This window comes from Centropristis striata, chromosome 23 (assembly GCF_030273125.1).
Source record: "Centropristis striata isolate RG_2023a ecotype Rhode Island chromosome 23, C.striata_1.0, whole genome shotgun sequence".
NCBI classification, from domain to species: Eukaryota; Metazoa; Chordata; class Actinopteri; order Perciformes; family Serranidae; genus Centropristis; species Centropristis striata.
The window spans coordinates 9,234,364-9,247,009 of record NC_081539.1 but is presented as its reverse complement, the minus strand read 5'-3'; positions in this window follow the sequence as shown (position 1 = coordinate 9,247,009).

The following is a 12,646-nucleotide window of genomic DNA, read 5'->3' as shown; positions in this document are numbered from 1 at the left end:
GTGGCTAATGTCAGACTCCATTGTGAACTGCTCACCGCCCTGAACTCACAGGCATGGGCAGAAAAACAATAACAAAGACAACACAGCACGCTATGTATGGAGGCTACTGAAGTCACTATTAAACTGGAAGCCAGCAAAGTTATGAGCAGTTGATGACGAGAAGAAGGCTGAGGGGAAAGAGAGCAAATCTAGTGCATAGAGTTAGTTAAAGAGCAGTTAAATAATGCAGTCGAAGAAGTAATCGGGTCATATATAGTTGAATTTCCCAAAGCAAACAAGGATACTTAGCCACAAAATGCATTTAATCATTGAAAAGGAGACAGTGTGGGCTGCCAAATGACCACACACAGCCACCACGCAACACACACCCAGGTCTGATCAGCTTGGGGTGGGCCCACCTCGACTGAAGGTGTCTTGTGATAAAAGGCAGAAACACCAAAATAAGTCGGGGTACACAACTGAAGATGTGTTGTACTTGTGGAAACATCACTAAGTGGTCATCACTGAACCTAACCCAACCCAAAATTACATCTCCAACTCCACATAAGACAAGTGCTGTGCTAAATCTTCAGGGATTGTAAAACCTAGTCCTACGAAGAAGTTATTCAACTGTAGTGTACATTCTGTTACAGCATTTAAACCCAGCTACAACAGCCACAAAGTGCTGCTCTGCATCAAGATATATGATGCAGGTATAAATATATCCTATTTATACTTTACTGTAAAATGTAAAATCCAATTATCTGTAAACATTCACAAGTCATGTGACCAAGACAGCCAATCGGCTGTTGACAAGGAGAACAGTCCAAAAATAAACATCAGAAATAATAGATTTACTCAAAGGCACTCTTGAGCCCAGTGTTAACAGGATTATAGTTGTATATCAGAGCTTTGCTCTACGGCTCCACAGATTTTAATCTGTGAAAGTTTTTTCCTGGCTGTAAGGAGAGAAACAAGATATACAGATCACAAAGGCTCTATGACACAGCTACTGGCTGATTAGGGAACCAAAAGTAATGCTGTGTTCATACCTTCATTGACAAAGACTTCAGCCATATAAAAGCTGGTTTTATTATTTATTTTATAAAATGTAAATCAGGTTAATTATAGTTGAATTTCCCAAAACAAGGATAAAGAGCCACAAAATGCATATTTTGGAAACAATACTGTAGTACTGCCTAAAATAACATATCTGTCGAGCCAGCTGCTGCTTGAATTTTGATGCTTGTCTATTCGTGGAATTATGTTATGGGCACTTGGAGAAGAAGAAAAAAAGATTAGAAATAATTTCTAAAACGTGTAGTCATAACGCGTAATGTTTCATCAATGATTTCTCCCATTTGATTTACTCAGTAAAAGTAGCAATATATTGCAAATTATATGAAATCCAGTTATAATAAACGTTGAGTTCCACTGCAAGGCTCTTGAAAGAATTAGGAGTCAAAGAGCAGACCCCACGCAAGGCAATCAAAGACCTTGCCACTGTTGCTGATTGGAATCAGTCACTGGCTGTGGTTGAAACGCAAGGAGACAGTGTGGGCTGCCAAATGACCACACACAGCCACCATGCAACACACACCCAGGCTTTATCAGCTTGGGGTGGGCCCACCTTGACTGAAGATGTCTTGTGATAAAAGGCCAAAACACCAAATTAAGTCGGGGTACACAACTGAAGATGTGTTGTACTGGTGGAAACATCACTAAGTGGTCATCACTGAACCTAACCCAACCCAAAATTACATCTCCAACTCCACATAAGACAAGTGCTGTGCTAAATCTTCTGGGATTGTAAAACCTAGTCCTACGAAGAAGTTATTCAACTGTAGTGTACATTCTGTTACAGCATTTAAACCCAGCTACAGCAGCCACAAAGTGCTGCTCTGCATCAAGATATATGATGCAGGTATAAATATCCTATTTATACTTTACTGTAAAATGTAAAATCCCAAAAAAAAAAAGTTGCATTAAGTTGAGAGAAGCATAATGTAATTTTTAATTTCCCCTCATCACCCCTTCTCCAAAGTAAAGTGTTCTCTGCATACAAGTCCCACTGTTTGCTCCTCATGTTGCGGTCCCCTTCATCTCACTACTATGTGCTGGATCTATTAACGACAAACAGATCATACAAGAGGCCGGAATTCTCTCCCTTTTGAGACCTGATATGGCCATCATGGTTGACTGGGATTTTCTTGTTGATGAATTTGTGCCATGTAAAATCCATAGGTCAGCATTTCTCTCTGGCAGAACCCAGACGTCTGCCTGTGAGGTCAGGCCGACCCAGGCCACTGCGCGCCTCAGGGTGCACGTGGAGCGCCTCAAACGCCGAGTGAAAGAACACAAGTTCTTTGACACAGATTCCACTCTGGCTTTTTGGCAGTTTAAATCAGCTGTATACCATTGCACGTCTCCTGACAAACTATGAAAATGAGCCTCTTGAAATGGCTTGGGCAAAGAAGTTGCTTTTTTGGAGATGGCACCTCCATTCCCAAAAAAGCATGGCAGAGGCTGTTTCATCTTGAGGACAAAATATTCTGTAAATGGCAATTATCTGTGTATACTTAAATGAAATCTGTTTTAAATTAATTATTTAATATTGAATAATAATATTGAAATTGTTTGTATATTGTTTGACAATAAAATATTAATATTGTAAATGAAAAAAAAAGTGTGTATGCTTACAGTACATGAAATCTGTTTATATTGTTCAAGTTACTGATTTCTTTTTTTTATTGGAATACTTTCACTTAGTTCCATTTAACGGGTACTCAGATTTATTTTTTATTTTATTATTTATTTTTTTGCTCACCCACCTGTCAGTTCTGCTCAATTTACCTTTATATATAACAATTACTTTAGTTTAAACGCAACCTTTCAATGCCAATTTTTTTTTTTTATTACAGTGAGAACAATTAGATGAAGGATGAAGAAACAGAGGGAGTTAGCAGACAATTACAATAGTTATGATTAGAACTGAAATAATTTATTTCAAATCAAACATCCAAAAAATGCTGTAACACCTGTCCCACCTAGCTAAGGAATTATGTGTAGTAATACGGTGGGTGGTGCCCTGGGTACATTTCTGTAAATTCAATGGCGCTCTTATGTGTGTTTAGGTACATTTCAAAACTTTTAAATTACTGGCGTTGCTTCCAAACAAATGTATTAGGTGAAGCAAAAGCTATTCACTATTTTTAAGATTTGACCTCCAATTTCAGTTACACAACTTCTTAAGTAATCATGTAAACCTGACTTTCATACCTTATAAATATGACACAAAAACATTGGCTCCAGATTAAATGGAAATCATTTTAGTAAAGGGTTTTTTCAAATACACAGTAATAATTTTATGACCCAATACCAAATGATAAACATGCATAGATACACCACTTTACCTCTCTTTTATACTTCAAAATCTCCACTTCTTATCGTCTTTAACATGAAAACATTTGAGAAAAACCTTTTGGTGGGCACACAATCTTACTCTGTCTTAAACCAAATAAAAACACTGTTGCAGGCCTGAGTGGAGCCAATACTGTAATTGCCGTTTCACTTGTTCAACAAGGAATAAAATAAAAGGCACATGCTAGTTTATCAGTACTCACGAATCCAGGAATAGTCAGATGTGGGGCAGATGTTAGAATAGCAGAGCATAGGATGGCGTCAAAGCACAGGAGCAGAAGAAACAGCAGGAACCGTCAACCGAAGCACACCAGCGGGACGTTAACAGCTCTTCATGTGGTCCAAAAGGGCTTTTCCAGTCCTCTCTTACAGTCACAACAGTCCGTCCCTTAACCCTCCTGTAGTCCTGGGGTCTGTTAGAGTTCGTTTTTTTGCAGAACAGATGAGGAGAGTAAAATCCTTTTGACTATTTATTTAAGACAATAATGAAAGAATGAGCGTGTACATGGACCTTGTCTGTTCAGAAATCACAGGCTGCTAAGCAGTTAGCTGTAACCCCCTCCCAGAAAAGGATACCTAACTTACTTTTACACAAAGTTTTATAATGTTAATGTGCGACTATCTGATTGGTCAAAAACTGTTGGGGCAGCACCATGGTTTAGACTCGGCCTGCCCATTACGTCGGCACGCAGGCTAGTCCTAGTCTCTTGGTGCTTCAGCTTCCGGTCACCGCCCTGTGGAAGGAAAAAGCGTGCATTCAAATGCAAAGCAGCATTCTTTCTAAAGGTCACAATGCGATTATAGCTATTTTTTATTAATCAGGTCCTTTTTTTTTTTTACCCCAAATCATTTTCAACATATGATTAATATAGGTTAGCTTTCATAGAATTGCTTGAAATATTCAGCATATGTGTCCCTTTGCATAAATTTCAACTTTCCTCATACATTTTCACGTGTTTTATGAATTTTTATAGTACCCATGGTCCTCAGGGGTCAAAAAGGACCCCATGACATTAGACTGGTTTTAGGAAATGAAGAAAAAAAATAAACTTTTTTTTTCCCCTTTTAAGGCAACTCATGACCAACACATTGACATATAATTTTCATATATTTTCATGATTATTGGTCAATTTTAGTCAAATATAAAAAATTAGGCCTCATTCCAAGAGGGAAAAAAAGTAATGAAACCTGAATATTTTTCTTAATAGTTCTAGTGAAATATTAATTTCTTGATGGGATTGTACAGAATAGATTATATCAACTTTTGGTGAAACTTATGTTTTGAACGCATTGTTCATTTTGGGATGACAGCAAAAATTAAAAAAAGTTTAACACCCGTGCTCCTCAGGGGTCAAAAAGGACCCCATGACATTAGACTGGTTTTAGGACATGTAGAAAAAAAATATTACCAACTTTTTTTTTTCACTTTTTAAGGCGACTCATGACAAACACATTGATATATAATTTTCATTTTTTTTTTCATTATTATTGGTCAATTTAAGTCAAATATACAAAATTAGGCCTCATATCAAGAGGAAAAAAAGGAATAAAACCTGAATATATTTTTCAATAGTAATAATGGAAAAAAAAATCTTGATGGGAATGCACAGAGTAGGTTATGTCAACTTTTAGTGAAACACATTTTTATTATTTTTAGATGACAGCAAAAAAAAGGGAAAAAAAGGAAAATCACACCTTTGGTCCTCAGGGGTCAAAAAGGCCCCCATGACATTTGACTGGTTTTAGGACATGTAGAAAAAAATTAACTTATTTTTTCACCTTTTACGGCACATCAAGAACAACACATTGATATATAACCTTTGTCTTCATTATTATTGGTCAATTGTAGTCAAATATACAAAATGAAGGCCTCATTTTCAAGTTTGACTGTGTGCATGCATGTTTGCTTGTGAGTGTGTGTTTGTGCGTCCATGTGAAAAGTTATGTACCTGTGAGTGTGTGTTTGTCTGAGTGTGTGTGTGTCTATGACTCTGTGTGCCTTTGTGTGTGTGTTCGTGAGTGTGTGCTTGTGTCTATATGCATAATGGACAATATGTGCAAATATCATAGACTGTAGGCAAATATACGTTTTGACCTCAACCTCTTGCTCGCTGTCTTCCTCAGTCGGGTTTAAAATCAGATCACACACACACACACACACACACACACACACACACACACGTCTCTGAACCCCCTTCCCACACACACACACACACACACAGTAGATATTTTTCTTATATTGATGCACCTGTGTAAACAGATGTGTTTATAACTCTGATGTACCTGCTTGTTCAAAGGGACTGAAGAACTAAACAAAAAACAAAAACTTTAGTTTAGAAGCTTAGGATCCCTGACACCCCTCCCTGAGTGTCAGACAGCAGAAAAAAAGATTCTAGACCAAAAACAGACGCTCTGGATCTGGTTTTAAATCCGGCTGAGGAAGACGGCGAGCAAGAGGTTGAGGTCAAAACACATATGTGCACATATTGTCCATTATGCATATAAAGACACATGCACACACTCACACACACACACACACACACACACACATACACACACAGGTACATACCTTCTCACAAGGATGCACAAACACACTCAAAAGCACAAATGCATGCACACATAGTCAAACTTGAAAATTAGGCCCTAATTTTGTATATTTGACTAAAACTGACCAATAATAATGAAAAAAATATGAAGATATATGTGTTGGTGATGAGTTGCCGTAAAAGGTGAATGAAAAAATTGTTAATATTTTTTTTCTACGTGTCCTAAAACCAGTCTAATGTCATGTGGTCCATTTTGACCACAGGTGTGATTTTTTTTTACTTTTTTTGCTGTCATCTAAAAATGAACAATGTTTTCAAAACATAAGTTTCACTAAAAGTTGACATAAACTACTCTGTGCATTCCCATCAAGATTTTTTTTCCTTCTTTTACTATTAAAAAAAAAAAACAGATTTTATTAAGTTTGTTTCTCTTGAAATGAGGTCAAATTTTGTATATTTGACTAAAATTGACCAATGATAATGAAAAAAATATGAAAATTATAAATTAATGTGTTGGTCACAAGTTGCATTAAAAAAAACTTTTTAGGAGTACACAAGGGTTAATGCAAATAAATTGGCTGAGCCACAAGTCCATATAGTGGGGCAGCTTAGCTAGAAATTATATAAGGATTGTGCATTTTATGATAAAAGCGTCACATTTAGTACAATTGTAGCAAAAGACATATAGAACAAAATTAGATGTGGAGGCACGACGAATTTTCAATTTGGCGGCCATTTTCAAGATGGCAGCCAGTGACCACCTGTTTTGATATTAAATTTCACATTAACAATGGATAATAGGTGATAAAAAACATGACATTTAGTACAATTATAGCCAGAGAAATGGGGAACATGTAGAGGGATCAAGACTTTTCAAAATGGCCGCCAGTAACAACTGTTTTTAGATAAAATTTCATATTAACAATGGATAATAAGAGATAGAAGCATTAAATTTGGTAGTTATGCTCAAAGACACAAAGGAAAAACAATACAGATATGGACCAATCACACATTTTTAATATGGCGACCATTTTGCAAAATGGCTGTCAGTGACAACTCTTTGTAAAGATCTGTAAAGACCTTCGATGAATACACCAGAGATTTTCATTCCGTATCTCAACAGGAAACTTTCACATGTGACTAGGCCATCTTGGAAAATGGCCGCCATATTGAACATTTGTCGTGCCTCCACATCCAATTTTTTTCTATAGGCCTTTGGCTACAAGCATACAAAATTTGATGCTTTTATCATAAAATGCACAATCCTTCTGGTTATCTGCCCCACTAACAGGTGATGTCTAGTGATGGTCCGCTGACACTTGAAGCTCCAACACATGCGTGGTAGCTCATGAAGCAAACGTCCCGAAGCACTGTGCCGAGGTGGGTTTGGTCACGTGACTCGTGACGTTCGAAGCAGCTAAGTGCTTTGAACGTCACCGAATCACCAACACTATAGTGGAAGTGAACCGCTACCTCGCTGATCCTCCACTAGAAAGAACTGCAGAACTGCTCACATACTGGGCAAACCACAAAAATGTATATCCCAATCTTTATCAAGTTGCCAAACATTTCTTATGCACCACAGCCTCATCCGTGCCGTGTGAACAGGTTTTTTCCAAGGCTGTGGAAATTGTATCGAAAAGAAGAAACCGCTTGAATCCCAAAACTATGGAAAAACTGTTGTTTCTAAATAAAAATTCATAACAAGTTACACAAGCACAGTCACTGCCCTGTTTTTCAAGCACAATCTCTTTCCCCACCCACCCATGAACCTCTTTACCAATGAACCCCAAAACATTCTTTGCCAAAATACATAATATAATCTGTTTGCACCAGCTCCATGTGAAAATGTATGAATGTAGCAGCACCATTTAAATGTTTCATAACACAAAAGTGAAGTCTATATAGGGCAACAGACATGTCAAATAAGAAACATGGTCTTCTATAGTTAATGTCTTTATTATTACTAGCAATATTATTATTATTATTTTTAAGATTATTTTTTGGGCATTTTTCATGCTTTATTGAAAGTAATAGATAGAAAGGGGGTTGACAGAGGGGAGGACAAAAGGACCTCAGGCCGGATTCGAACCCAGTGTGAGGCACCGGGACGCTCCGTTACTAGTAATATTATTGTTATTGTATCCACTCGAAACATACAGTCAACTAGTGTAGTTGAAAACAAATCCATGAACCAATCAATGACACGATTCAAAGTCTCGATTGCACTTCATTTTATTGACCACTAGATGTCCTACTGGAGCACTGTGTGTCATTGAAGCTTGGAGTAATGAACCATGTTTTGTATAAAGTGTCGAAGCTTCAACAAAGCCTCGAGCAGCCATCACTAGTGATGTCATGACGGCTAACAAGAGCTGCAGAGCTAACCGTTTGAAAGCAAAGCTAATGACAATCATGCTAATGCCAACGGCTACTCGCGATTAGCAACAATACTGTTTAACACTCTAACATTTAGCCACAGTACACAAATCAGCTTGCAAACTCATATTTACCTCTTGCAGTTCACCAATGTGTCCAAACCGTTAGGATAACTGGTCGTCAATAACAAAGTTGGACATGTCATAAAGTCATTACTCATCACTGGATGATAGCTGGCTTCTGCGTCTTGTCACTAAGCCCCGCCCCTCTAACTGAGACTAGAATCTGGTTGGCTGAAGAGTTAAAGTACATATCAAGTTTTGTACTTTTTTTAACTTTAAAGAAACTATTCATATGTTGTGTGGCTATGAGTTTTATGTCTATATGACTTTTAGCCAGCGCTACAATGCAAAATACAACACAAAATAGTTTCTGTGAATCCCAACACTTTTACAGGCTTTTACACACTAGTGCTATGGGCAGTGGCGGCCTTAGCTGTGATTCACCTGTTTCAATTAAAATGGGCCCTGCCCTCACAATGGCCCCGACTGCCATGATAACAAGATTTAATATTTCACCCACTTTTTAAAAGTTTTCATAGGTCACCCGGCCCTGTCTGTCTCAATACCTGTCATTCATGTGAGCGTGCTGTGTACATGCCCCAGGGCTGGAGGAGCGGACTGGCCATCGGGAGGTTTGGGAGATTTTCCCGACAGCAGGTTCATCCCGAGCCGAACGGGCCTCAGGCTATGGGGTATCATACCAACATATATTTAATACAGCCCTCATGAACCAGCCTGCATTGAACCCTTACACTCAAACTGTGAGGCTTTTGGCTTTACCTCATGGATCTGTGGCACTCAGATCTAATCTGTACTTCCCCTCTTGAATCCTTGTTTGAAACTGAGATTGACAATGGCATTTGTAAAACTGTTACAGCGATTGGCACGCAGACAAATAGCTGGCAAGTACAAAACATGCTAACTTTACACGTCCAGATCTTACCTTCGTAAAAGTGGACATACAGTCATGGAAAATTTATTGAAACACCCTTGTTTTCACTTGTTCATTTTAATGCTAAGCTGATATCTTGCCATTTTCCATGGTTTTCTTGATAATGATTGTGGTTATTATCAAGAAAACCAGGGAAAATGACTAGATATCAACTCTGAAATTAAACTGAGATATTTTTTTTGTTTTCATTATATTTGTCCAAACAAATGTACCTTTAGTTATACCAGGCATGAAAATGAACAATAAATTTAAGAAAATAATGGTCTAATAATTTTTTTCATGACTGTAGCTTGAAGCGTAATGTTTCAAAGGCCTTCTCCTTTTTGGTGACCGAGGTACGACACAATTCTTGTATGATGCGACCAACATCGTTCATTGTTATTTTAGGAAGATCTTGTAGAGGTCGGGTGAAGAACGCCATCGCTTTGCTGTTTGTGTTTTCAGTAGCAACAGTGCTGGCCGGAAGTAATGTAGCTGACTGAGTTGGAATGCGGAAGTGAGTGTGCATATAGCCTCTTCAGCCATATAAAAGGTGGTTTTATTATTCATTTTATATACTGTGAATCAGGTTCATTATAGTTCAATTTCCAAAAAAAACAACAACAATGTACAGCCACAAAATACATACAATCTAAAAAAAAACAAAAATATAGTATTGTATAATATGTATATAAACACATGTATGTATGACTTGGTTTTTGAATCATGAATGATCATGAATTCTTGAATTTTGATTGATTGATTTGACAGCAGACTAATGGAATGCTTGGTTGCTAGGTTACATGGGTCGCTCTCAGTTGTTAAGCAGAAAGGGGGGGCATTGCACATTCCAGAAAAGCTGTGATCTCACAGCTCTGATGACATCATACGCTGGTGACATCATCACGTCATCACGGAAAATTGAGCATTCCAGAGATGCTTTGATCTCAAATGGATGGTGACATCATCACGACATCACAGAACATTGAGATTCCAGAGCTGCTTTGATCTCGCATTGGTGGTGACATCACCACATGACATCACATAGCCCCCCTTCCAGAGTTTGCCTTTACACTTGGGAACCGGAGGAGAGACAATTTCTCATTTCTGCAGGACCGAGAGGAGCACGTCGAAGGACAACTCAGCACAAACTACGAGAAGACTTACGATCATCCATTAAAATTAATATATAATATATTGATTACCGAAATGGATACAGCAGGACCTTCCGAGACACAGCAGATGGCTACAATTAAAGTTGATGACATCCGTCCACTGATTGAGTCGTTTCTGGAAAGGATTACAGAGGAACAGTGGGCCAAGATTAAAATTGGTGAGGCCGATTATGCCACAAAAATTTTGTTGGCAGAGTTAGTGCTGGATTTGACGACATTGGTGTCAAAATCAGCTAAGGCAACTCTTGGCCGTAAGTCAGCTGGCCTTACTGACAGATATGTTATGTCCAGTCTGGGTGACTCAGTTGCTCAGGCCTTTGCTCAGGTTCTGGATGTAACTCATGTCGACTCTTACATCTCAAAGTCCTTAACGGAATACATTTCTCAGGAGGCTGTAAACAGTGGAAATAGTCAGATGGAGAGTATGGGCACGTACGAGGTTGTGGTTCCTGACCACATACCTTTAGCAGGCAGACTTGAGGGTATGGTCCTTCATGTCTGCTCCATGTTAAAAGTATCCAGGGCAAAGGTCAATGCTTTCTGCACAATTCGACCATGGAAACTACGAAAAACACAGGACACTGCTGAAAAACTAGCAGAGGCAGATGAGATTGCAGACATTGGAGAGCTCTGCCAGACAGCCATGGGGTCTGTCAAGTCATCCACCCCTGAACCCTGGCTCGTGCCAGAATCCGAGGACATCTTTATCAGTGAAACAACTAAAGCTGTCCAGGAAATAATTACGAAAGAGGTCATTGCGATGGCAGAACCTCTTTTGCATGATGTGGCAGATCATGAGTATGCAGTGCTTGAATCTGACACCTCCTTAAAGATTGAAAATGTCTCATTGGTTATTGCTGAGAGCATTGTTGAGGCGATTAGGAGTGTGTTAGGTAGCTGGATTGGAAGTGGCAGCCCCCGACAAAGGGGAGGCTTCTTGAAAGAAGTGGGGGACAAGGTAAAGGCCTTTTTCGCCACAAGGTTCACAAAACTGTCCATCAATAGAATCCGGACACAACTGAAGAACCAGTTCTGTCCCAACTCCAAAGTTCAAAACAGGGAGTCACTGCAGTCTTTCATTGACAGTATTGACACACTGTTTGAAACAGAGATCGGTGACGAACTTGGTGGAAATGAGCATGCTGTGTTCAGTAAATTACGGAGCATATCAGAGGGACAAGACTCAGCCTTCACACAAAAACTTGGTGATGTTCTCTACAGTCACCTTTCAGAGGAGGTGAGTTCTCAATGTGACCCAATACAGCCATCACGTGAGACCCTTTATGCAGCCATAGCCGGCAAAGTGTGGCGTTTGCTGGGAATGATGCGCTGGTGGGTCAAGATTAATGCTTCTGGACACAGTCATAAAATAGTATTGGATTTGATGGACTCTGATGAACTATCACCATCACCCACAGTTTCAGTGTCTGAGAACAAATCACAGACACCCTCAGGGACACAGTCAGAAAATGCTTCACCAACACCCAGGGTGGCAGTGTCTAAGAGCGCATCGCCAGCACCCAGAGTGAGAGCGTCTGAAAGCACATCGCCAACACTTACAGTGACACTGCCAGTCAACACATGTCCATCACCTGAATGGAGAGTACCTAGAGAGTCTCCATTACCACCACCACTCAAAGTGACACTACCTAAAAACTCTCTATCACCAGTACCCAAAGTGATAGAACCTGAAACGGTTCTAGAACCTGAAACGGTTCTATCACCAATAACTGAGGAGGATGTCCAACAACTCAACTCAGAAACAGTTTCTCAGGACAGTCGATCATCCACGCATGCTGCTACAAGAGAACAGACAGTGAAGTACACACAACTCAGTGTACTTGTTATTAAGGTGGTTTCTCGCATCTACAGCAAAGCCAAGATAACCCATCCAGCTGAATCACCAGAGACTTTTATTAGGAGGGTGACTGAAAAGACATGGGCCGAACTTGAGGGACAAGATTTTACAATCACCCCGGAAACGTACAAAAGCCTTGACAAAAAAATTGTCGAAAACATGTGCAGGAAATGGGGCTGTGTAGAGGATGTGCTGGTGGCAATGGCACTTGAAGAAGAAGTAGTTGAGAACTACATTGCCTGCTCTGTCAAATACTTACTTTTGACACCACCAAAGAACAAGATGAGCAATTTCTT